The sequence below is a fragment of the Lepidothrix coronata genome, unplaced genomic scaffold, assembly GCF_001604755.1.
Source record: "Lepidothrix coronata isolate B3197 unplaced genomic scaffold, Lepidothrix_coronata-1.0 Scaffold3, whole genome shotgun sequence".
Taxonomy (NCBI): Eukaryota; Metazoa; Chordata; class Aves; order Passeriformes; family Pipridae; genus Lepidothrix; species Lepidothrix coronata.
In genome coordinates this window covers 9825888-9850881 of record NW_016690183.1, presented here as the reverse complement: position 1 = coordinate 9850881, position 24994 = coordinate 9825888, and the positions used below count along the sequence as shown (strand labels likewise).

The 24994-nt window shown below is 38.6% G+C and overlaps 1 protein-coding gene across 4 annotated transcripts in view; it reads left to right on the top strand.

Moving 5' to 3' along the window:
- Positions 1-24399: 24399 nt before the first annotated feature.
- The window catches only part of EZH2 (enhancer of zeste 2 polycomb repressive complex 2 subunit), a 51521-nt gene continuing 50926 nt past the window's right edge, over positions 24400-24994 (top strand). For 3 of the 4 annotated variants that reach the window (XM_017822570.1, XM_017822561.1, XM_017822555.1), the window contains exon 1: positions 24421-24502. The gene's annotated coding sequence lies outside the window, so the exon portion shown is untranslated. Of the gene's footprint in view, positions 24503-24994 lie in introns of all 4 variants that reach the window. The other variant, XM_017822587.1, reaches the window with a different exon arrangement.

Genomic DNA, 24994 nt, shown 5'->3' with positions numbered 1-24994 from the left:
GTGGTACCTGGGAGTGGTTTGGCTGCATATATCAGTGCTGTACAGTCACTTAGGAACCTTTTGAAATGCCCAGGGGTATTGTATGAATCAGACAACTAAGGTCAATCACTAGGTTTGTACTTTGGTCACAAAGCCAGTTTTATCATCTCTATTTTTAGGTAGTCTTCTTTAGTGGATATTATGGCCCAAGTACCTACAATCACAGATTTATTACTTCTGCCAGAAAACCCATACAGATTTAAAAACCTCAATGCTCCATACATCATACATAGAACTATGACTCACTTTTGTTTCAGAGGTAAATGCACCATGTAGTGAACTATCTTCTGTAAAAATTACACTAGGCAGTGAGAATTGACAGTCACAGCACAAAGGGTTTATCTGAGAAGCTACTGGGTCACTTTAACTGCAGACTGATAAATGTGCCCAGCAGCTGTCAGTCTGTTAGAAACAGCAGGCACCTAAAAGGTTTTAAAAAGACCAGTCAAGGTTAGCAGTGGGGTGGAATATAGAAAGGTTAGTGTAACTAACAGTAATAATTTCTGTTTACCCACTACCATCGGACCAGCCAGTGGGCAGGCTGCCTTGGCTTTTATATAACTCTCTCAAATCACCGTTCCACTCTAGTTAGGATGATCTATTTAACTAATCCAAGCAAAGGAGGCGATTAATGTTGAGTATATACTTTGTGTCATGAGCACTGGTAAACAAGGTCTCTGTCCCCTCGCCACATTTTTGTGGCAGTGCAGAGAGTAGAACTAGGTCTTGGCTTGCAACTAATTTGCATGATGGGAAATATAAGCAAATGACTGAGTTGTAAACTCTTCTTTCTGTGCTATAACAACATTGTTTGAGTTGAGCAACTAACGAGTGAGAGGTTTAGTTAGTGAATTAAAAATAATATAGGCTGCCTTGAAACTGGTGCAGAGAGATGGGTTTTGTGAGGCTAGTTCTACTTTCTGAGCTCTTCCGCATATAATTAAGAAAAAAACCACTTCACGAGCCTGCTGATAAAATACAGCAGGTGGCAGTAATGTACAAAGGAAACATGGTCCTCGGGTGATCTCAGGATTAATTTGAGCACACAGACTTCACCCGTCCTCACACCAACTGCCTGGCCTAGAGCTGCTAAATGTCTCCATTTTACTTGTCTGGATTTCAACTTGCTTTAGTCTATTTGTCAGCAAATGTCTTAAGTCAAGAATCAGACGGGAAGATTCAAAGCTGAATGCCTTTACAAGTTTAAAAGAACATCACTGAGATGTTATGAGCATAAATAAATAACCTGAAAAGAAATAGCTGCTGATCTTAGACACATCTGCTCAGAAGAAGAATGTCATCTTGACTCTATTTTAGCAATATTTTTAAAGCACCTGTGCCAGCAATTAAAAGGGTGAATCAGAGAAATTCAGTTTCATGGATTTTAAGAAGCAGTAATTCATGGATTCATCCCTATTTGAAAAAGAGCAGTACAACTCTCCTCAATGCTGTCAGTTACAGTATTTCCTGCAAAAAATTATAAAAACTTTCAGCTAAAATAGGGCATGTCTTACTGAGAAACATTAAGTATTATTGACAGTTGTTGAGAGATTATTATAAAATTTTAGCAATATTTGACTAAAAATGAAGGGAGAAAAAAAAATCCTCCTTTTGATGCCACTAAGAAGACTTTCAGCAGGGAGGTCTCCCAAGTCCTTCCCACTCCCAACTTCCATGCTGTCCCCGCTCTTTCTGTATTCTGTCAGATTAATAATTCTGGACTCCAACTCACAGCTTGTACTGGAGCAGTGCAAGACCCAGCTTTATGATATAGACAAATTTAGAAGAATTAGCTGAAAGGTGTTGCATCTGATTTTCAGCCACTTCTGAAATATGTATCAAACCTGAGATCAGTGATACTCTTAGTTAAAATGTTGGGCTGTGACCTGTGACAAGGGGGTTGTGGCTGCCCTGGCTGTAGGCTAGTGAGAGCCAGCATCGCCAGAGGTGATGAACTGCAAGGTGGCTTGGACATGAGTTGTTAGAAATCATGAATTATGGGCATATGTGTGCAGAGATTTCAGCCACCCTGTAGCTGCCTTTTCAAGTGGACACGATTTACACTCAGGTGAATCTCATACAACAACTATGATCTCAGTGCACATTGAGGCATGTGCTTTCAGCAGCAGCCATGGCTGAAATTCCCCACAGAGAGATCCCTGTGGCCAGTCCCAGAAACACAGCCATCACCAATCTGTCTCCAAAAGAAGCATGAACATGGCTTTGAGATTAGGAGTTAGGAAGGAAACAGATTAACTGTATATAGTTCAGTTTTCTGACCTCTTTGGCTCCATGATTTTATTTGTGTTAAGGATAGAAACGAACTGTTGTGAACTGGGAAAGCCTAGGCAGCGCCAAATGTAGGGTATTGAAGCTCCCTTGTTTCTCTCCAATGAATCTGCCCTTGATTTTAACCAAGAGGTCAAGAAATGAGCTTTAAAAGAAAAGGCAGATGAGATTCGCTGTTAATCACAGATCTCGTTAAAAGGCACCCATAAGGAGTTCATTTTTTCTCCCTGCCTTTCATCAGCATTCTTTCAGCCCACCTGCAGGGTTTGCTTAGACTTTCCTCTCTCTTGGAAATGCCAGCGGTGACCAGTGTTTAAGTAAAGTACCTTAGTACCTAGAACTAAAGACAGTTTTGGTTACTGTCTTTTTGAGATTTTTTAATTTTAAAAAGGAACAGTTATTCTTTCTCTTTTTTTCAGTGGCCAAGAAAGTGATGAACAGAAAATAAATTAATAGTAAATAAAAGCTTTCTTTCTTTCTTTTCTTTGTCTTTTTTTTTTTTGTCTTTTTTTTTTTTAATGTATAATTACATCCAGATATTTTTTGGCCACAGCCAGCTATCTCCACTGCAAAACAAACAAATAAAAAAAATACCATCACCAGATGATAATAACATTGCTGTTAACCACTGGCTAGCAGAACCTATGCTGCAGGTTAAACTTATGACCATATAGCCCATTTTCACTGGGGCTACCAATGCTAATATGTGCAATACTTAGTATTAAGTTTAAGCAAAAGTATTTTGATATAGAGAAGCTGATCTAAGAATAATCTTGCAGAATTCATTGCCTTTCAGAAGGGAAACAAGCAGAGTCCAAGTATGATCCTGATTTGATCCAGAAACCTCAACACAGAAAACTGGGTATCTTTTCTATCTGTCTGGCATCAGCCCGGATCACACACAGTTCAGCTCATCGTGGACTGTGACACTTTCCTTTTCACAATGAGAAGATGATGTTCTTAAAATGATTCCTATTTTTCATATATCTACATATTTGTTGCTAGCCCTCAGAAAAACAATCTGAAAAAAAATAGTCAAGAAAATGAAATAATTATTTCATGACTAACAGTAACCTGGAGGCCAACCTCTTGACATCCCATCTAAATAGTTCATATGATATCTTTTGTTCTTCAGGGGTTATTTGCTTAAAAAGTTCACTGTAACATCATTCTCACTTAGAGAGAAAGCAAAACTCTATTTTCTGCCACTATTGTGATGGATATAAAGCAATGCTTCTGGCCGCAAAATAAATTAATTGAAATTATAAAACCCCGTCTTGTTCTATGCTGTATTTGGAATGACTGTCTAAGCATTTATGTAAAATCATCTACAAGCTTTACAGTAACTATGACAGCAGCTCTTTAGTCTTTAAAACAAAGATGTTAGTACACCATATGTATCAAACAAACACAGAGAAGATACGAAGATTACTAGTATAACCTCAGCTATCTTGGATATGTCCTTAACATAAAATTTAATCTTCTCATTTTTTGCAGCCAATGAGGCATATAGAGCTGCTTCTGGCAGAATGCTTAGGTACACCTGTGTTTAGAACAAATGTTCTTCCCATATTTTGTGGATTTAATTTCAAGTTATGCCTGTCACTTTACTGCCTTTTTATGGCCTATTTTTTATTTTTATGAGGAGAATTACACAATGTTTTCTCAAAGCCCCAAACCAATTATATTAAAAGAGGTATCTGAGGCAAATTCATAATCTAAATACTCTTTCTTAAAAATAAATAATTCTAGATTTAGGTTTTCCTTTTATTGTGGTAAAGCAGAAATAATCTGACAGTGATTAACCATACTGCAGAGTCGGTTCTTTGGGTCATTGTGTGTGCAAGAAATAAGGCAATGCTCAATCTCCTCTGCAGATGAATGCAGAGATATTGGAAAGAATTATTACAAGAAATAGTGATACTGGAAAGGATAATTATGTTAAATAGGTAACTCAAAGAGAGAGAATATATTCTCTTAAAAACAGCGAAATACCAAAGGACAAAAAAGGAAAACACCAAATGTAAAAAGTAAAAAAAAAAAAAGTAGGATCCTAGAGTTACGTATTCTTGTATGTAAAATTATCTATTCCTGCTCTGTAGGAAACAGGAAAAGATAATAAAAAACGGGAGATTCATTGGATTACAAGAATTTTTTTCTCTGTGTGTAAAAGGCATGCACCATTCAGAAATTTTATCTGCTTATTTTATTTCAGGTTTAACTGTTTTACTTTAAATCATGGCATGTACTATTTATACAAGCTTAAACAGAATATTAATTAGAAATGACGGTTAAGCCTGAATATAAATCAAGATGTTAAGTGAGTAGTCTCAGTGGACATTTATAATTAGCATTTGAATGTATAAGTAGATATTAATTGCAAGCAAAGAACTGTAGAAAATTCTGTAGTTTTGAGTATGGAGGGGATTGGATTATATATGACTGCATTTACTAGTGCAACACATTTGGATAAACGTGGATTCTCTCATCTCTCATTTTCCCTGAACCTACAGCAAGCAGATTTTCTTCATGTTTGTCAAGACAATGGCTGGGGTTTTTTCTCAGTCAAAAAAGAAGCTGGCTGGGATTTTCTTGACCCCAGCATGCTGGATGGCCTTTTTACAAATCCTCCACCGAGAGCAGCTGTGCACGTGCCAAGTGGCATTTGAGCAACGCGTTTAAACAGCGCTCAGCCGACAGCACCCCAAGAAAACCGCAGCACAAGCGCCCAAACGGAGCCTCACGTTGTCCTTCTCATCACAGGGCCCTGCTTACTGTGGCCTGACAGTGATCTGAGAACTCCCTCTGCTCCACATATTGCCTCTGGTAGGAAAGGAATTGGAATTTTAATGGTAATTTCATTAGGGATTCATATTTCTCAGCAAACCCCAGCTGACTCTCCATCAGCTGTGCAGCTCTGGAGTGTTAACAAGTAGTTAAGGGTCCACTTTTGTCAGCAGTACAAGCATATAAAATTCAGGGAGAGAAGAGGGAGATCACGTAGTACAATAACATTTTTTAAAATGTTTAAAACAAAGACTTAAAATCCTTTATATTTCTAAATATCAATATGTTACAAATACCGTATTCTAAAGCTAATACTTTAATTATGAATACAAACATTTTAACTGCATTTTTTTTGATGAAAGTATTATTTTTCTAGCTAGAAACCTGCATCCAAATCAGTGTTTGTACACTATGTTTTTGTCTGCACTAACAGAACTCAAATCATAAAATAACAGTATTATTAATTTAATCCCTTGTCCTCATTACCAGTGCATAACCTGCAGTAATACATTGTGTGTGTTAAAAATACTACATAATCCATAAGGAATACATAACATGCTATTTAATTTTCCCACATAAAGCAGTAAACCAAAACTTACATGAAGCCAATCTGAGCATTTGCATTCTGACATCTATTTAAATTTTACTTCCATAAGAAAAAAATCAAAACAACAGTAAAGAGTGGAGAAAAAAAATTAAGTACTGTGAGCTGTGAATTTTCATCATCGTCGTCATCATTGTTATCATCACTGCCATTATTACTACTACTACTACTACTACTACTACTACTACTACTACTACTACTATTTTTTTAGGGAATGTTTGTTATTTTAGAATCATGTTGGGAAATTAAAATAATTTTTAGCTAATAATGGGGTTATTTTTCAGCTAATTAGGTTTATGAAGTGTTTTATGAAAGTCTGCATCATCAGTATTCTCTGATAAAAAAAATAAAGAAACAGGAGCAAAAATTGTGAATTGCTCCAAACACCATGATACAGCTGGAAAAGCAAAGAACAAACACAAGGCCTCCAGATTCCTACCCATTTCCTCTGTTGTGTCACCAATGAAACAGAGTACCAGTGAGACGTGAAAAGGATATGTAGGCTTTGAGTGGATTTGAGTGGATTTAAATGGGAGGTAATAGTGAAACGGTGCTGAAAATTATTTTGTTTATGGTTGGTAGATGAGCTGGTGGTCTTTCTAAAACCCATCAGCACCTTGCAGGAGATGGTTGGCATACACAGACATTAACAACTAGAGAAAACGAGACCAAAACCAAAGAGAAAAAATTAAATCACTCCTATACCTCACAAAGTAATCCCCCATGACTGAAGTCCTAAGATGCTATATTTAGGACAGAAGTCTTAAAGGTTATTTTCTAGCTCATCTGGTCTAACGCTGGCTATCACAAGCACTAGATCCTGTAATTTGTATCACAACCCTAGCTGGATCCATAATTCTTCCTCCTTTTGCCTATTTACAGATTATTCAACATCTCAAAGCCTTTCCCTTCCCGTTCTGCGCATCCGTCCTTTTCTCTTTTTTTTTTTTTTTCACTGATTTACACTCAAATGTTTGTATTTCCTTCCTCTTTTCCACTCTGACTTCCTGAAAGGGATGCAGAGAAATCCCTCCCTTCCTCCCCCTGCTTACCGTTCTCTTTTGTCCTTAGTCCTTATTGGCTGCACCAGGGCAGCTCCATTTCAGGGAAAGCCCTGCATAATGGTTAACACTTCAGTGTATTTCAGGAACATCAGGGTTGCTTAAAAATGCTGCAACAAACTGAAACCCTGGAAATCCCCAGCTACACAATTAATTCTTGAATGTGTATTTGTACTTGACAAAACTTACCTCAGATGGCCTTCCTTGTGCACCTTGTAGCTGAAGTGATGTCTCAGCTATCTGTGGGCTCACTAAGGGACAACTTCACGTTTACCTCAGAAAAGAGTCTTACAATTTATTAAATGAATGAATTTACTGCTAAGTAGAGTTTTATTCCATCAGCTAAAGGTAGACTTTATTTAAAACTTATTTGCATTCATACTAAATTAGAAACTGGACTGCTAGTGTATCTATTAGCTATAAAAATAAAAAAGTGCAATTTGTGCCACTCTTTTAATAATTTTACATACAGTTACCTCTTTCAGTCATCAATTAAACAGTACATTATCACCAGTCTTGCATGCCTACATAAGCACGAGCACATCTTTTAATCTAGAGAAGAAATAAATAATACTTAGCTGTGTCTACAGTGTTTTGGTTATAATTTATTCATGCTTTGTCTGTTTCCAGCCATTTTCACAACAAATTGTGAATTATTTTATGTCTTATTAGATGTCTATGGGTAAAGATGATTTTTAATAACTTACTTGGATACACATACTTCTCCAGTAAAGAAATCCATAGCAGATCAACTCTTGACCATATAATTCATCCACACCAATCTGTCTGGCCTGGTGTGAGTAGCAAAATTCCAGGAGTCTTGGGTACATATGAACATGATTTCTTCTGGTCTTCACCTATGATAATACATTTCCCAGCTGTAAACTTTCCTCTATGCGGTTCCCTTTCCATCAAATTCTTGCTTGGAGTCAAGTTATGTAACATACAATTTACCAAAGTTTGGGGCCATTCAGTAGGCTGAGATTGACAACACACACATAAGGGCCTGCAATAAGTGTCCTTTTCTGTGTATACCTTTATTGATATATACAGGGACACCAAATCATGGCTTCTTCTAAAAATAACTTCTCTGTGAGCTTAAGAGTCAAGTTTTGATATTGTTCCCTGATCCTCTACAAATATGCAAATTTCTTCTCCTCTCTTGATCAATATGGAACTAGCAGAGATTTAGAGCAGGTCTCAGCATCTGGAGCCCAAGGTCTGGGCATGTGATTAAGCTACCAGGTGACTCTTTCAATGGAAGAGGTGAAGGCAAACAAACTCGATTCTTAAAAAGCAAATCAAATGGTAAATACCTCTTTCATTTTCCAGCAAAAATCTGACAGTCTGTAATTTTTTTTTAATCAGCTGCACAGCAAATGTATGCTTTATAGTGCAAATAATCTTTACAGTTTATACACTTTGTAAAATATCAGAAAATTTGACCAGGTATGCTACAAACATCTTCAACTCTCTCTGGTCTGTTATACATTTCATTGCCTATTTTGAATGTGTATACAATATGTGGTAACAAATTGGCTGTTTCAGACCATAGTGTAATCACATAATCGTGGTCTTGAAGCATCTCATTGACTTGCTAGGCCTGACCTGCAGTTCTCAAGAGCCAACTGTGAGGATACTCAGGCAAGAGAGAAAAGATAATGTGTGGATTGATCCATGCTTGGGTAAGCTTAAGTAAAACAGAACAGAAGACAAAATCAGGGAAAAGTAGCTGGAAAGCAGCGATTAGAAAGGACAATAATTCAATAAAATAAGAAATCAGTGAGAAGAATCAGTAAATTGTAAAACTCTATCTGTCATTCTTATTAAACTGTAGAATGAATTACTCCATGAGAGCATCATGCAGTCTGACAAAATCATAGCTTTCCAAGTTTCAGACCAGACTAGAATTTGTAATTTTTATTTTTTAATGATAAATGCTGTTCCTCTTGGCTCTTCCCCCAGTACAAAACACTCTGTGTGTTTGATTTGCCCAGGTGTGATAAGCCTGCCAGGAAATAGGTCTAACAGTCCAAAAACACTTGAAATGATTAGTATACAAAATGAAATTGTCAATACTAAAAATATTTTTCTTCGTAACTGTGAAGACATTATTGTGTACCCTACAAAAATCTTAAATAAATTTATACTTAAAAAACAGGTGTAAATATTAGCACAAAACACTCAGACAATAAACCCCAGAAGAACTTGGATGAAATGAAGTGTCATATTCTTACAATATAAAAATTCCTATGAAGTATCAAGGAAGACAAATATTCTACATTAGACACAGTGTGCTTGTCATTTTCCAGAGTTCGACATTTCAGCTGATTGATCTTCAAAAACCAAGGCATTTGGAGACAATACATAAATTTATTAGGATTATTCTATTTACAAAACACCATGGTTTTATTGAAGCAAGGCAGATACCAATAGTGCATTAAATTTTGAAAGATGCTGAACTGAACGGCTGCACCTATTATTGTTTTCCAGTAGTAAGGAGGTGCACAGTTCTTTCCAGAGTTTGTCTTGGTATCTTCGACTAACAAATATACTGCTTTCTTTTTTTTTTAATTGAAAAAAAGTTCTGTAATAGAAATAAGCTGCTCCTTTTAATACGAGATATGTATACTTACAGAAAATGTTATTGACCTTAAGGATAGAAAACATGCATTATTTTTGGTTATTCCCAGCATTAACATTTTGGGCTAATCCATTTTAGATCTCTGGCTAATCTCAGACATTATTTCCTAAATTAGGACACTAGCAGCTTATGAGGTATGATCACATCTCACTGCGGCATGCGATGTTAAATGAATATAATGTCTGACCGTGATTCCATGATACCATAAACTTGATTTTAACACTTAGACCAGTGCTGGACAAAAACTGCAATGGCCATTGTAATTTGAAACGCTAAACCGATATAAACTCTCACAGATGTTTCAAATGTGTTTATGGTCTCGAGTGGAGAACTTTGCGGTGGCAGGCTTTAGGCCAGAGCAGGTAGTCTCTCTCTCTCTGAACTACTCCGACCCTGAGATGCCTTATGGAGCCTCCATTTTACCATGGCTGATGCAAAGTCTGCATAGAAAACACACCTTCTGAATAAGTGCACATTCTCAGTAAGTCAACAGCAACGTGATCAGGGAAAAAAAATCCTGTAAAGACTTTTTTCTGCAGGCCTACAGTATCTTTATATAGCATGTCTAATGTGGCAGATTGTCACAACAAGGCCCTCTATAATTTTTCAATTACACCTAACTATCCACTTCTACACTCATTTTTGATATTATATATATTATTCATTTTGTAGGGTACTGGGACTAAATCTGAGTATTTTTCAAACCTAGTACCAAAGCAGTCTCTACTGCTGCTGACATCACTGTCTAAATTCTGGCTACTCAACAACTGGAACTAAATCCTCTTTTGATCCCTCCTTCTCCTAGCATGTGCGTAGGCTCTGGGTTTCCTTTCTTTCCTTTCAGTAAATGTGAATTCTAGATGTTCTTCCTCAGGAAAGACAGGATTAAAAAAGGGTCAGATTTCTGAAATGAAACAGAAGAAAATTTGTTGTAGTTGATAAATTGGTGCTCTCCATAGTCTACATATATTATAAAAAAGAACTGACTCCTTTACACACACATCATGTTTTGAAACATATAGATGAAAATTTAGAAACTATAGTGTGATATATAAATGGAAAATAAACTGCTCTTGTACCAATTCTTACATTGCAAATCCCATGGGAAATGGTCAGGGTTCATAAACACTTTTACTGCCATTGGTTAGGGACAATGAATACTGAATGGCCAAATAACAGCTACTCAAGGTCTCCACTTGCTTTTACAAGCTGCATTTTTCTTTACTCAGCAGCCACTGCAGACTTACACAAGAAGCTTAGGAGTAGCTGTTAATTTGAAACATTCACATTTTCAAGGCAGGCTTATTTGCAAGTTAGGTTGCAAATCCAGCTCTAACATATAAGACTGTTTCTTCTAAACAGACCAAAATTATGTGTTTCTTGGCGGACTTGACTTCAACTAGAAGACACGACTGTAAGTAGGTTTCAGGGGCAGCAGTGCAGTGTTTATCCTAATATAATTGGGAATTTTTGTACATGCTATTTCTACTGGTCCTTTCAATCAAATGAAATATCTTCTAATTAATTAAAAAAACCAGTAAATAGTAAAAGTTCAGATGTTTCCTCCATTAAAAAAATTAAACAAGACCAGGGACCATGTCCCCTCAACCCCACCCCCTCCCCTGCCACACAAAAAAAAAAAAATCTTTTTATAAATATACCCTAGACCACTTGAAGTCAGAAAGATTGCTAACCACTTAACTGAGGTCCCAAACAATTATTTATATATTATTGTGTGTGAAAAATGGTTCAGATAATGAACTGCCAAATGTCACACATTATTTAATGAAGAAAATGCCAATTAATACAGACCTTTCAGCAGTCCTTTAAAGGATATATATTTTGAAGCTCCTTCAGCAGAGAAGTTCTGGGATTCCTCTCTTTGTTAGTAACTTTCTGGATGCTGTTCACTTTGGGTTAATGAGTAGAAGATAATTAAAAAACTCAAAACTTACAGCATAGAACTGTTCTCTAATTCATTAATGCAGGATGTTAATGCAAATATCAAGCTTCTACAACAACATTAATTTGGTCACAATGTACGTCTGGGGTTTTTTACAGTACACTTTATACAAAAGAAGTATAGCAATCAAAGTATTCAGTTGTTTTTATTAGAATTCTGTTTTATTATTAAGCAAGGGTCTAGTTATAGTTTTCCAAACGAGTGTGGGCAGTTCTGTTGGTTTGAACCAGATGTTAGTATCTTATTCTCAAAAATTGTGAAGTTTCTGCAGTTTGAGAGGGGCCACCATCCTGAAAAAATGTAACAAAGAAAAGAGTACAAGAAATACTATCTCCATTCAGTGTGGATTGCTGACATAAGAAAATTAACTTTTGCATTTCCTGACTTTTTCCATTTTAACTGGGTAACTGTTTGTGTGTATGAATGTAGGGCTTCATTTATTTATTTTTGCATCTAATTTCCTAAGTTTTTTAAAAAAGGAGAGCAAATGAAAACACAAAGCCTTTTGTTTATGCAGTCAAATGAAGCTGATTTGGTGCTTTTGATGTGGTATTCTCTGTGTGCTGGATAAGGCACACAGGGATAAGTGTTTCTTAGCTGTGCGGTTTAGAAAAGTCCTCTAAACTGGCAGTGTCTTTTGGATACAGCTTGAATCTCGGGATTAATAAAGTTTACCTGCCTTCATACAGTTTCTCGGGAAAACACTGTACATACTATAAATAATCAAGTTACAACTCTTAGAACATGCAAAATTTACTCGAAGCATGAATCTGAAGCTGTTCGTGTAGGACATTCCTACAATATTGTAAAAACTGTTTTTAAAGATGCAGCTTTTGCAGCAGTTTTCTGGTCCCTTGAGTCTATACACAGAGAATGGCAGCAAAAGCTGGTGAAATAAATTTGGATACTCATAAAGTGAGTCAATGAGCAGCTGTCAAATGGCAGCAGTTCTTCATTATTGATCCTCTCTATCTTCACAGTAATGTGAACTTCTCGACCTGAGAGAGACACTTTGTGAAAGAGGCACTACGAAAGAGCATGTCATGCACAAAACCTATGTGTTTTACTTCCACACTCTGAGGAAGCACGAGGAGAATTTTGTATGGGTTACATGAAGTATGGGCTAAGAAGGTGGCAAAGTGCAGCACTACCAGATTATCTTTAATGACCCCATGCAAAAAAGTATTCATAAGGTTCTGCTTTTGTGCACGCATCACTATAAGGCAGAAGATCAAATACAGAATTAATAACTCAGATTTTGATTTATTTTTGTCTATTAGCCTAGTTTAAGAAACAGAGTGCAATCTCATAGCTTATCGCCAGAGGAGGAAGTAACACGTGCTGAAGAGGCACCACTCTATAATAAATTATCAGAAAGTGAGAAGCAAAATGCCCTGTTTACTGATGGGTCCTGTTATACTGTAGGAAAGCATTGGAGATGGGAAGCGGCTGTGTGGAGACCCCTATGACAAGTCACAGAAACTGCTGAAGGAGAAGGTGACTCCAGTCAGTTTGCAGAGGTGAAAGCCATACAGCTGGCCGTAGACATTGCTGAATGAGAGAAATGGCCAAGACTTTTCCTCCATACTGACTCATGGATATTGGCAAATGCCCTGTGGGAGTGGTTGCAGCGATGGAAGCAGAATAACTGGCAGCACTGCCATTGTGGCATCAATACTGCTGTGGTGAGATACTGCTGCCTAGGTGGAGAACCTGATTTTGAAAGTACATCACGTAGATGCTTATGTATCAAAGAGTCAGATCACTGAAGGACATCAGAATAATCAGCAGACGGAAGAGGCTGCTAAGATTAAAGTGTCTCAAGTAGATCTGGATTGGCAACATAACTGTGAATTATTTCTAGTTCAGTGGGCCCATGACACCTTGGGCCATCAAGGATGAGATGCAAGTGACAGATGGGCTCATGACCAAGCGGTGGACTTGACCAAGGACACTATCACAAAGGTTTTCCATGAATGTGAAATATGCTCTGCAATTAAGCAAGCCAAGTGGTTAAAGCATCTCTGATATGGAGGGTGATGTTTGCAATGTAAATATGGGGAAGCCTGGTAGACTGATTATAGCACACTCCTAAAAGCCCATCAAGGCCCATGCCATGTGCTTACAGCAGCGGAAGCAGCTACTGGATGGTTGGACACATATCCTTCCACTGTCCAGAAGTATCCTGGGCCTTGAAAAGCAAGGCTTATGGAGACATGATACCCCAGAAAAGAACTGAGTAAGACAGCAGGACTCATTTCTAAAACAATTTCAGAGACACCTGGTCCAAAGAATATGGCATGGAGTGGGTGTGTCACATCCCCTATCCTGCACCAGCCTTAGGGAAAATCTAATGATACAATGGACTATTAAAGATGACACTGAGAGCAATGGGTCGTGGGACCCTCAAACATCTGGATACACATTTAGCAAAAGCTACCTGTTAGTCAACAGTAGGGGAACTGCCAATTTGTCTGGCACTGTCCAATCAAGATTTTTACATACTGTAGAAAGGAAAAAATTCCAGTAATGTACATTAAAAATGTACTGGAGAAAACAGTTTGAGTTATTCCTGCCTCAGACAAAGGCAAACACATCTGTGCAACTGTTTTCCCTCAAGAACCTGGGTGCACTTGCTGAGTAATGGGGGACAACGGGGAAGTCTGGTGTGTGCCTCACGGGAATTTGATTTTGCATGAGAATAGCCAGTGAATTACATTGTATGATGTTAATTGCTACACAACACTGTATATCATCACTTCTGAGGTCACTATATGCCATATCATGGGTAATACAGTTAATGAAGAATGAAACTTTGATGAAACTGGACAAGCATATTGGTGATGGAAACAGAGCTGGCTTTAACATGCAGCAATCCAACGCCACACTCCCTTTTTTCTTGCCCTGAAAGACTGTAACTAAATGGACTTTTATAGGGATGGTCCATATACTAAGGGAATGATATCTCTGCCTATCTATCTATCTATCTATCTGTATCTTAAAGGACTAGAAGGATGATGATGCTTAACTGGGACCTGGCATGACATAAATGGTATGGAGTAAGGTGTGGATACTGTTGTGGTTTTGACTGGGATAAAGTTAATTTTCTTCCTAGCTGTGTTTTGGGTTCAGTATGAGAATAATGTTGACAACACACCGATGTTTTATTGTTGCTGAGCAGTGCTTACCCTAAGTCAAACACTTTCCAGTGTCCCATGATCTGCCAGTGAGCAAGTGCACAAGAAGCCCAGAGGGAGCATGGCCCCGACAGCTGATCTGAACTGGCCAAAGGGATATTCCGTACCACAGAATGCCACCCTCAGTATATAGACTGGGGAAGTTGGCTGGGAACCACTGATTGCTGCTCAGAGACAGGCTGGACATTGGTCAGCAGGGGGTGAGCAATTGTACTGTGCACTACTTGTTTCTCTTGGTCTTTATTACTCTCTCTCTGTCTCTCTCCTTTTCTCTTGGTCTTTATTACTGTCTCTCTCCTTTTCATCATTATTATTATTAAATTTATTTTGATTATTTAACTGTTAACTCATGGGTTTTATCTTTTTTTCTGATTCTCTTCCCCATCCCCCTGGAAAGACAGAGGGGACTAAGCGAGTGGCTGCGTGGTGCTTAGGCTGAGGTTAAACCATGTCATAACTTCATGAAGCAAATGCTCTTCAGTTAACCTCCACAATCCATGGTAGATGTCAAGCCACTGCCCGACTGTGACCTTCTGAAGATCTGCAAGAATTACATGCAGACAAGCATTTGCTTGCTCTGTGGTGTAACATTGCCCTTTCTTATCTGAAAAGTTGATCCGGCTGTGGGCAAGGTTTCTCTCTCCACATATTTGGCCACCTAAAACAAATATGACACGATTTAACTCCTACTTGTCTTCCAATACTGATTTCAATATTGCATTCAAATCATCCAATACAGAACGTACTTTGAAAATAATTTAAATATTTCACAAGTAATTTTCCACTCTAACAATTACATCTCAAGCTTCCTTTTCTCTTGGCATCAAGAGCACTTTACAAACATTCATTAATCCCATCCTCATTTTGAAAATGTGAGAATTGGCACATGAAAGTGCAGTAGCAAAAACACATGAAGTAAATTAAAGAAAGAGTAAATCACATCTGTTCCCTTATCCTGAACCATCTACTCCTCACACCTCAAATTCTCAGCAACTAATCCTAAACTGAAGAACTAGAATGAAATAACCCACAAACCCTCTTCTTTGAAACACAGTCCATTTCATAGAAGTGTTGTTCAGCCTTCTGTATTCAGTAGTAATATTTGGAATTGGTAGTAGGAGACTCAGTAGAATGTTAGCCAATTTTCAGTTCTTAACAAAATAGCTACTAGTAGTAGCCTCAGATAGGAACATGTTTTGATTGAAGAGATTGGGTAGAAGATTTTCGCCCTTTACCAATCAGTTTAAAACATAAACTTATACAACTTTTTCAATAATTAAACCTTTATTTATTCCTGGGTTTTATAATTTTTTTCATGGATGAAATACCACCCTAATTTTATCAGTGCCTGGATAACTAGAACATACCTACGTGACTTCCATCAGAGCATAAGTCACAAATTTTTGATTTTGGCATTGGGCTTGAACATACATCAGTGACTGATTTAGCTCATAAAGTCAGATAGCTCTTTTGGCTAGGTAAACCCACAGAAATCCTAAAATTGCTACTCCCTGTAAAGCTAGCCACGTAGTTTAAGACATCCAAATCAAGACCAAATACACTTGGAAAAGATGGCAACATATGCAGAACATCAGCATTTTGCTAAATCAATCTGTTTGCCAAATCATGTCCTTCTCTGGAGGACTGCCATCCCATACCTGGAGGAAGCAAAAAGCAAAGGATTCCTGCTTTTTAAAGAATGGCAAAATATTGTCAGATCATAAGATATATGAAAAAATACTGCCAGCTGCTCAATGTACTGAAACATGATGAGAGAGTGCAGTGCAGATGAGAGGGCAGAAATTGGCTTAGAATCAGGAAATATCTTGTACTGGAACAATCAGCCAACAAGCAAGAAAAAGCCTGAAAAAAAGTGTAGGATTAATTATGTAACATACATATGTTTCCCATAAACTCAATTTTCAAATTCAGAATAATTTACAATAATTAAAAGCATTCTGCAGCTCAGGTCAAGACATCAGAGTTGTTGAAGTTCTGGTAACTACTAATGGTTGATCTATTTTCTTTGACCTTTTCTACTACTGGAAGTTAAATTTTTTTAATTTTTTTTTTTTTAATTTTTTTTTAATTATTTTTTTTTGTTTGAGAAAAAGGGCAAGGTAAGCAAGCCTTCAGGAAGGAAAAAAAAAGCCATAGGGGGAAAACACCTCTAATTTTTTAAAATTCTAGACTACTGCTTTATATCCCCTCATCACATCCATGATTTGATTGAATTTTAGCAGCATAGTGTTGACTGTTTTTACTTGCATGCAGCTATCGAATGAAAAGTGACGACAGAATATGATTTATATATGACATAATAGAACAAGGTTTTATTCTGCTTCTGTTTGTGCTATTTGAAGGAATAAGCTTTTAGGGTGCCAAAATTATTGCTAGCCTTGTTAACTACTTTGGAAGCAAAATAGTTGACATAAGGATAGCCAAATCTGTTCCTTTATGAAAGTGTAATAAGACAGAAAATCATTTCATTGTCAGATAATGCTTCAGTTTATACGACACAATTAGATTTGCAATAAACTACAAACAGATTTGATAATGTCACTTATAACAATAACCCTGGAAGAAGTAATAGTGTACCATTCAGCTCCCCGATGCCAATGAGCTGAAAGCAACCTGCCAGGGAGCAGCTGATTACCCAATCCAGAGTTACACAGATGAAACTGAAAACAGACTTTGGCACGCTATAGTTTAGATTTTTTTTGTCTCCCAACCAGATAACAAGTTTATCTCCAGTCTGCATGTATTAATATTCCAAACACTGGGCTCATTAGTCTAATCAAGCGATGGGAAGACCACACAAATGTATGGATTGTTCAGCAACTCTGACCCCACTCATTCACACACATGTAATAGCCCTGCCATTCACTCATGCATAGAAATGATCACAAAAGCAAACAATGCCGTGCTCACTCATTCACTTAATTAGTTAGTCACTGTTTCACTCACTTGGTTGACTCAGTCCTTCGTACTTACAGCCTTAGAATCTCATCTCACTTTCCCAGTGAGTAATGCCAATTAAAATTCACTTAAGACCCACATAGCTTGAGAAAATCAGAATTACACCCTCAGTCTGACAGATACTAAACTTCATGAAGCAATCCCTCAACGTGACTTGGAGTATTTTAAAATCTTAGGTTGAAATTTAGTGCTGCACAGGCCTTACCTAGCCTTCTCTTCTGCTTTTTCTCTCTCTTGTTTTGAAAGCGAAAGATTGGTTTCTGCCCTTGGTGTTATTTATTTAAGCAAGTATTATTAAAAGCAAAATGTCTCTTTTTGCACATACATTATAGACAAGGTTTCAACACATATGTAGTTTGTCGGGAATCTATCTTTCATAAAACACTTCTCAGCATCAGTCTGCATGCTCAGTTATTTCATAATTTTGTTGGCTGAAGTCCAGTTCCCTTAATTTCTCTTAATTTTATGTTTCATACCCAACATGAAGGCTTCAGAGAGGAAAGTGATATGTAATATTTTTAAATTGTTAAACCAATGACCTTTTTTATTCTATGATACAAGTTTGATACAAATTCAAATTGGTCATTCTTTCAGCATATCTGGCAGCATATTCAACTGACACCTAAAATGCAATGTTATCTGTCTGTCTCTTGATCAAGACTTGCATCATTGCATGGCAGACTTTAATGTACAGGTCTGTCTGTATTTGTACACACACATAAATCACTGCAATAGTGATTCTTTCTGTCATAAAGCACAAAAAGCTTATCATCCTCTGATTTTAGAAATAGAATATTATTTTTCCAGTAACAGCTTTCTCAGACCAGCAGTTAAGTGATTTTTTTTTACCATTTTGATCTTCGGNAACTGCATATATATGGCAAAAAAACCCCTGCCAAAAAGCTAGGAAGTAAACTCACTGATACAATGTCTGAGTAGTGAAGGGGTCTGTGTAATCTGTTTTTAAAATTTGTATTTATTTGTGAATGTTTTCATCGAGGGCTAAGACTGAAAAACAAAAAACCCAGGGTGCAAATGGGATACATATTTTGTACTTTGTACATCTTTATAAATTTTTGTGAGCATCTTACTTTTATGACTTGTATTAGACAGTTTATTTAATGGGTGGATGATTATAATGATCTTTTTACTTTCACTGTAAAGTCTTTACTGTATATCTTCTTAAATGGAAGATTTTTCTTCTTTTTTTTTTATTTCTATTGACTGTACAACTTACCAGTCATGGCAAGATTTAACAGTTTATCAAATCCACTTTCAGAGTGTACCTCCCATAGACATGAGAAGACTGGGTACTTCCCATTTGGTTTAATCATGTTTATACTGTTAAACAATTTTTTCATTTTTATGTTTATGAATTAACTAAGCTTGAATATGTCTGATCACATTCATATATACATAACATAATACGCATTATTACCTTTTAAAAAATGTAGATAGGACCAGCAAATACCAGAACTGCAAATACCTCCTAACTATTTTAGATGTTAGGATTAGGTTATTCTAGGACAGAACAGGACAAGAGTGCACCTTTACAAAGGAGGAGCTGAAAGCAGACAACATTAATATCGAAGGGAGAATGAGGAGGGATAAATGACGCTAAAAATGGAGGCCTTCACACAGAGATGGAAGGGTGGCTACATTTGGAGGTAATATCTCTTTTGGAGGTGAAATGATGAACAGAGGAAAGAGATTTCATAAGTGCATTTGCTTTTGCAAACAGTCTGACTTATCACTACATGTATATTGCATTTTGCTGTCTGAAGAAGTACCATTTGCAGCCAAACATGAAGATTTGATTCTAGTCAGTGAACCCTGTCTGCTAGGGTAATTTAGCCACTGCCACTGAAGAATTTTGATGCATCAGGAACACAATATTCAAATAGAGCTCAGGCTTTTAATCTTGGATTTGTCCCGATGGGAGAACATCATCCATCAACACTCATTGAATACCCACTTGAACCTTTAAATTTGTGGCAAAATTCTCCCCTCTGAGCGGCACACAGCAGTATCATACAGCTACACTGCCAAAACCACCTGCAAATGGAGCCAGGGCACTGCAATTTAAGTTCTCAGGCATATGCTTTCACGGCAATTTTGCTACATAATACCATTTAGACCTTTAAGTGGTTTGAATATAACAGTGCATGCAGGTCAGATAAGGAATAAAAAAAAAAAAAAAGAAAATACAAGCACACAAGGATGAGAGAGTATTTTTCGCACACAACTTAAGCAGCTACTGTGACCACAAAATAATCAGAAGTAGATTCCTTGAAGTGAAATCATTACCTATAGCCAGTTTTCAAAGTCAAGTTTATTTTTTAACTGAAGGCAGGGGAAGTCAGTCAATCCCTTTCACAAATTGAAATGGATGATCATGTGCAATAAACTTTATTTCTGCATATTCAAAAAAGTTAACAGAAAATCACTTACATTGCTTCTATTTCGTATAAAAACAACATCGGAGCTTTCCTTTCAGCAACATTTCTCCCTAGGCCAGGGGATACTGTCCTGTATTTAATGCAGAGCCATAGTTTGAATTAATTGTTTGCATCACTCTTGCTTCCACCTGTGTTTGTCTTTCATCCCCAACAAAATCTCCTTGAACACAGAATTGAGGTGGCTCAGCATATTGAAAACACCTATACTCAGTATAAAATACATTACAAACCTGTATCACAATACATGAGGCAAACATTTAGTGAAAGGTCAGGTAGCTTTCTGTTACTCGTGTGTGTGTGGGGCGTGTGTGTGTGTGTGCGATTATGCACTTACAGAGCTAAGAACCAGCTGCATGTGTTACCATTCACAACATCAGATGCAAGCAGCCCATAAACGGCACAGAAATATGTGCATTTTCCTGTAAGAGCACTTCATCAAATCTGGTTCAGTGTAATTACTGTTATACCTTTTTTCCGTGCATGCAAGTCTATTTGTTTTTCATGGTGCTCTGGTGTTAGACAATATACCTCCACTTGCCACTGCACATGTTTTGCCCCATGATTGCTTACACCTCCTCAGGTTAGGTGAGTCCCCAGGTACTGGGTCCTGTGACAAGTGCATCAAGTCAAATGGCAACCACTTGCCCGCTTGCACAACAGGCACAGAGTCTACAGCAGGAGTAAGTTCTCCTGGCTGATCATCTGATTATTAAATTCATTTCTACAGAGAAGCACATAGCAAACGGGGAAAAAAGAGGTCAGAAGGGGTTTGTGAAACAGGTCAGAAGGCTGCATTTCTTTCAGAGAATTTGGCCCATAAGTATCATTAAGATATTAATGGGAAAAAACATTTTAAAACATAGTTGATCTTAAAATGGCTAGTTACAAAACAGTGTCATTAACTGTTTGTTAAAAGCTAAGACAACCCTCCTGGTTTTTTACAATAACGTAACAAGAGGCCAACTCTTAAAAAAGTGTAGAGTTTGTGCTAATTTCTGTGTAATCATTGCTGTGAATAACAGTTGAATGTTATTACAGATTTACTGTTTTAGGCTGTAATTACATTTCCATGTATGTAAACATTTTGTAAAACCTTACCAAACTCACATGAATCAAAATGCAGAATTTTAAGCACATAACAGGCTGAGATATTAGGAAAAGTACAGATTAGCGTTAGGAATTGAATGAGCAATGTATGGAAGGCACTTTTAAAATAAATAAAACGTATTGAAAGAAAAAAAAACACAAAGAAACAAAGACCATGCTCCTAAACGTTCTGCTAGATGAAATATTATTTGCAGTGTTACAGGCTTTAATTGTAGGGGTAGGGATAACCATGACAGGGTGTGCATCCTCCTTCCCTCCCCACCACGGAACAACAGGAGCTCAAACACAAGCAGGCTGAACGTCTTGAGGCTGTGTGACTAACATGTGGAGTCCACCAGTCCGCGCCACGGAGGAGACCCACCCAAAAGCTGCACACAGCTTTGTTACGCTGCCATTCTGAAGCACAAAGGAAAGCGACGCTGCGATCAGCAAGTCACCAGCTTATCTACAAGAATTCCAGATGCAGCTACCGGCATTCCTACTCTGGGCTGCTGATGGTGGGGGCGGCCTAGCTGTGCTTCTCCTTAACAAAACCAGACGGGACAAGGGGAAAACTGGTCAGCATCCGTGGTTATTTCAGGCTAAGGTAGTTCTCCGACTGGTCTTGCTTGGTTCCCCCTGCCAGATGGAAGAAATACCATGCAATTCTGACCATGAGGAAATCATTAAATTAATGCATAAAGAATAAACTGTGTTTTGGAAATACCACCTTATTTGAGATGTCAAAAGTCTCTAAAAGAAACTACTCCACTATTAATTTTGCTTTGTAGCAAAATTTTATTTGTACCTTTTTTTTTTTTCTGAATTCAAATGCTTTTCTTTTAAAAGGTGAAAACAGGCACATAAGTACACCCCCACAGAAACAATCATGGTTAGGAACATCCTGTGATGTTGTCAAACAATTATTTTTGTGTCTGATTGATGTTGGTGATCTAGCACTGACAAATCCTTATTCTACTATTTTAGTCATACATACAATATGAACATACATGTTACATTAATGTGCTGGGAACATGGAAAAAGCTCTTCTACAGTGTATTAACTACAACAACAAAAAAAAGGCAAAAGCTTTCAACAGTTCCAGAAGGGTCTAAAACTGATACATTTTTCCTGACCCTCACTTAATTTCCTTGTCATGTAACACGTACATATTTCTTCAACAGTAGCTACTTTTCTCAAAAGCACTGTTACAGGCTGCCATCAGAATTCACTCCTTTCAGAATGACTCCTCAAAATACCAGATTTGGTAATTCTTTCGAGAATTATTGCACTATTTTTGCCTAAAGAGCTGATCTGAATGTTTCTGCATAACACAGATCCTTCTTTAATCACAAAGTAGTAGTTCTTTAATCACAAAAATACAGGAGAAACAGAAAACCATTTGAGTGGCTTACTCTGTGAAAACAGAAAGTCTGTACAGAGCTTGTTGCAGCGTTAAACCCCTGTGTAGAGAATCAAACGGCTGCTAAAATTCTCCTGCATGTTTGAGACAGCCTGAACTATGGATCAGAAAATCAGTGCCTAATGGAGCTCCTTGCTAAGAAGTTCATCACTCTAAGAGCCTCAAACAGAGCCTTGGTGGAAAGGCTGTTTTGCTACAGTGCAAAGGAGAAAGAGTAACTCCATTCAAAATGTGTTCAGTTTTCCAGTAAGCATCAGTTTCAGGTGTAACCAATGAATAATCTTCTGTGCAAGAGAGAAAAACAACGTGATCTGTGCTGAGGTCTAGTTCACAGGGTAGGTTCTACAGCATAGGTTTTTCCACCTTGTGTCTGACTGTACCTGTTACAGAAAGTTACCCAATGCTTATTTAACAGTGGTTATTTTTACTTGCTGACTAAGACCAGATACCATGAAGTGCAACTTGAAGGATCAAAATAAATTAAAAAATCTAAGTTGTGAAGGGACTGGGTAGCCATTTTGGTGGTGGCAGCCATCTTGGAGCAGAATAGATTCAAAATAGCTGAATTTCCAGAAATTACTAATATTTTGCAAATGTGATATTTTTAAGATAATCTTTCCAACTGTCAGCCACTCCACTAGAATATGAAGAAGGGCATAGCTACCTACCACACTACAACACGTAACTGTAACAGGAAACCATTTCTACTGCACATTTTTTGCTCATAACTCACAAACCCCCAGAGATTTAAAAAATAAAATAAGCTACTAATAGAAACCCCTTTTCAAAGCTATGATGTAAATCGAGAACATACAGTGTAGGAATGCCCACTCTTGAGTTCTCACTGCAAGTTTAATACCTGGTGAAGTCTGGAAATTTTAAGTACTTACATACAGAGACACAGAGACCATAAAAGCACACAAGCACATCACCTTTGAGTAGAAGAACACTGAGCCTTATTTGACATGTAACCCAACTGCTTGATTTGGGAATGAGGTTGTGTTTGTAATTTATTTCCCCCACAAGAGGCTTTTACCACTCAGGACCTCATTACTGGCCACTGCTCATTTTTGGAGCTTTGACCCTGAAGACGTAATAAGGTATTCACAAGGAAGAGGGGAGCTGATACTTGGTAAGGAAGGATGATGGAAGTGGACTGTAGAAGCAAGGCTTCTAGTGCACCTCAGAAGCAGCACTCGATGTGGGACGCACAGGAGAGGAATGTGGTCACAAGAGAATGGCAAAGTACCCATTAGAAAACTTATTTTGGCAATTTTACTTTCCACTGCTGAAGGTGAAGAAAGGCTGGCAGTGACCAGAAAGCGGGATGACAGCAGAGCAAATGTGCCCGAATCTTCAAGGTTTAAATAAAACCTCAGAAACAAGACTGATGAGCACGGCTCACGGATTAGAAACGGGGGGAAAGGATAGCAGCCTTAGAGGCTGGAGACAGCACGTAGCAAGCAACAGGATCTGAGCCTGATGTGGAGCGGGCACATCGCCGCTGCTGCTGGTGCTGCGATTTATGACCACCCCCCACGACAGGGGGAAACCGCGCTGGGCGCGGAGCGGCGAGGGAGAGGAAGCGGCGGGGACAGCCGCGATGCACCAGCGCGGGGCTGGTGCCGGTAAAGTCTGGGCAAGCAAAGGTCACAGACACGACACGAGGCGGCACCGCTGGAAAGTGACTCAGCCGGCCGAGACATCCGCCGGGGCTTCCCGACGGGGCGGTGTGAGGGAGCGCGGGCTGTCTCCAGCCTCGGAGGCTGCCATCGTTTCCCCTCGTTTCTGATCCGTGAGCCGCGCTCACCGATTCGGCGCATCAGCCAACGGCATCCTTTGGGAATGCGGGTGCGTCTGTGATTTATTCCCACCAGGAGAGACTTTTACCACTGGGGACCTCATCACCGCGGAGCTTTGCCCCTGAATATGTACTGAGGCATCCAAAAGGAAGAGGGGAGCTGATACTCGGTAAGGAAGGATGACGGGAATTGTGGAAGCAAGGATGCGGCGATTGCTCCAGTGCACCCCGGAAGCATCGCTCTGTGTGGGACACGCAGGAAAGGGATCTAGTCACAAGGGAAGGGCGAAGCACCCATGAGGAAAACTTATATTGGCCATTTCATTTTTCACCGCTGAAGATGGAGAGAGGCTGGAGTGACCTCCAGCGGCTGAGCTCCCGTGCCGGGGGAGCAACAGGCAGAGTTGCGGGGACGGACCGACTGCCGGCCCGGAGGCTCGGGGCGTTCCCGCCCCCCGGGACCGTTACGGCCGTTGCGCCTCTCCCGCTCTCGGGCCGATTCAAATTCGGCAGCGGCGCCGAGCGGGAGCGGGAGCGCGGCCCCTCCCGGTGCCCGCCAATCCTCTCACCTCCCTCCCTGCCTTCTCCCCTCCCTCTCCCCCCTTCTCCACGTGAGGCAGCCGGAGAGTTTCAAGCCTCCCCGTCGCGGCGCGACCCCGGGC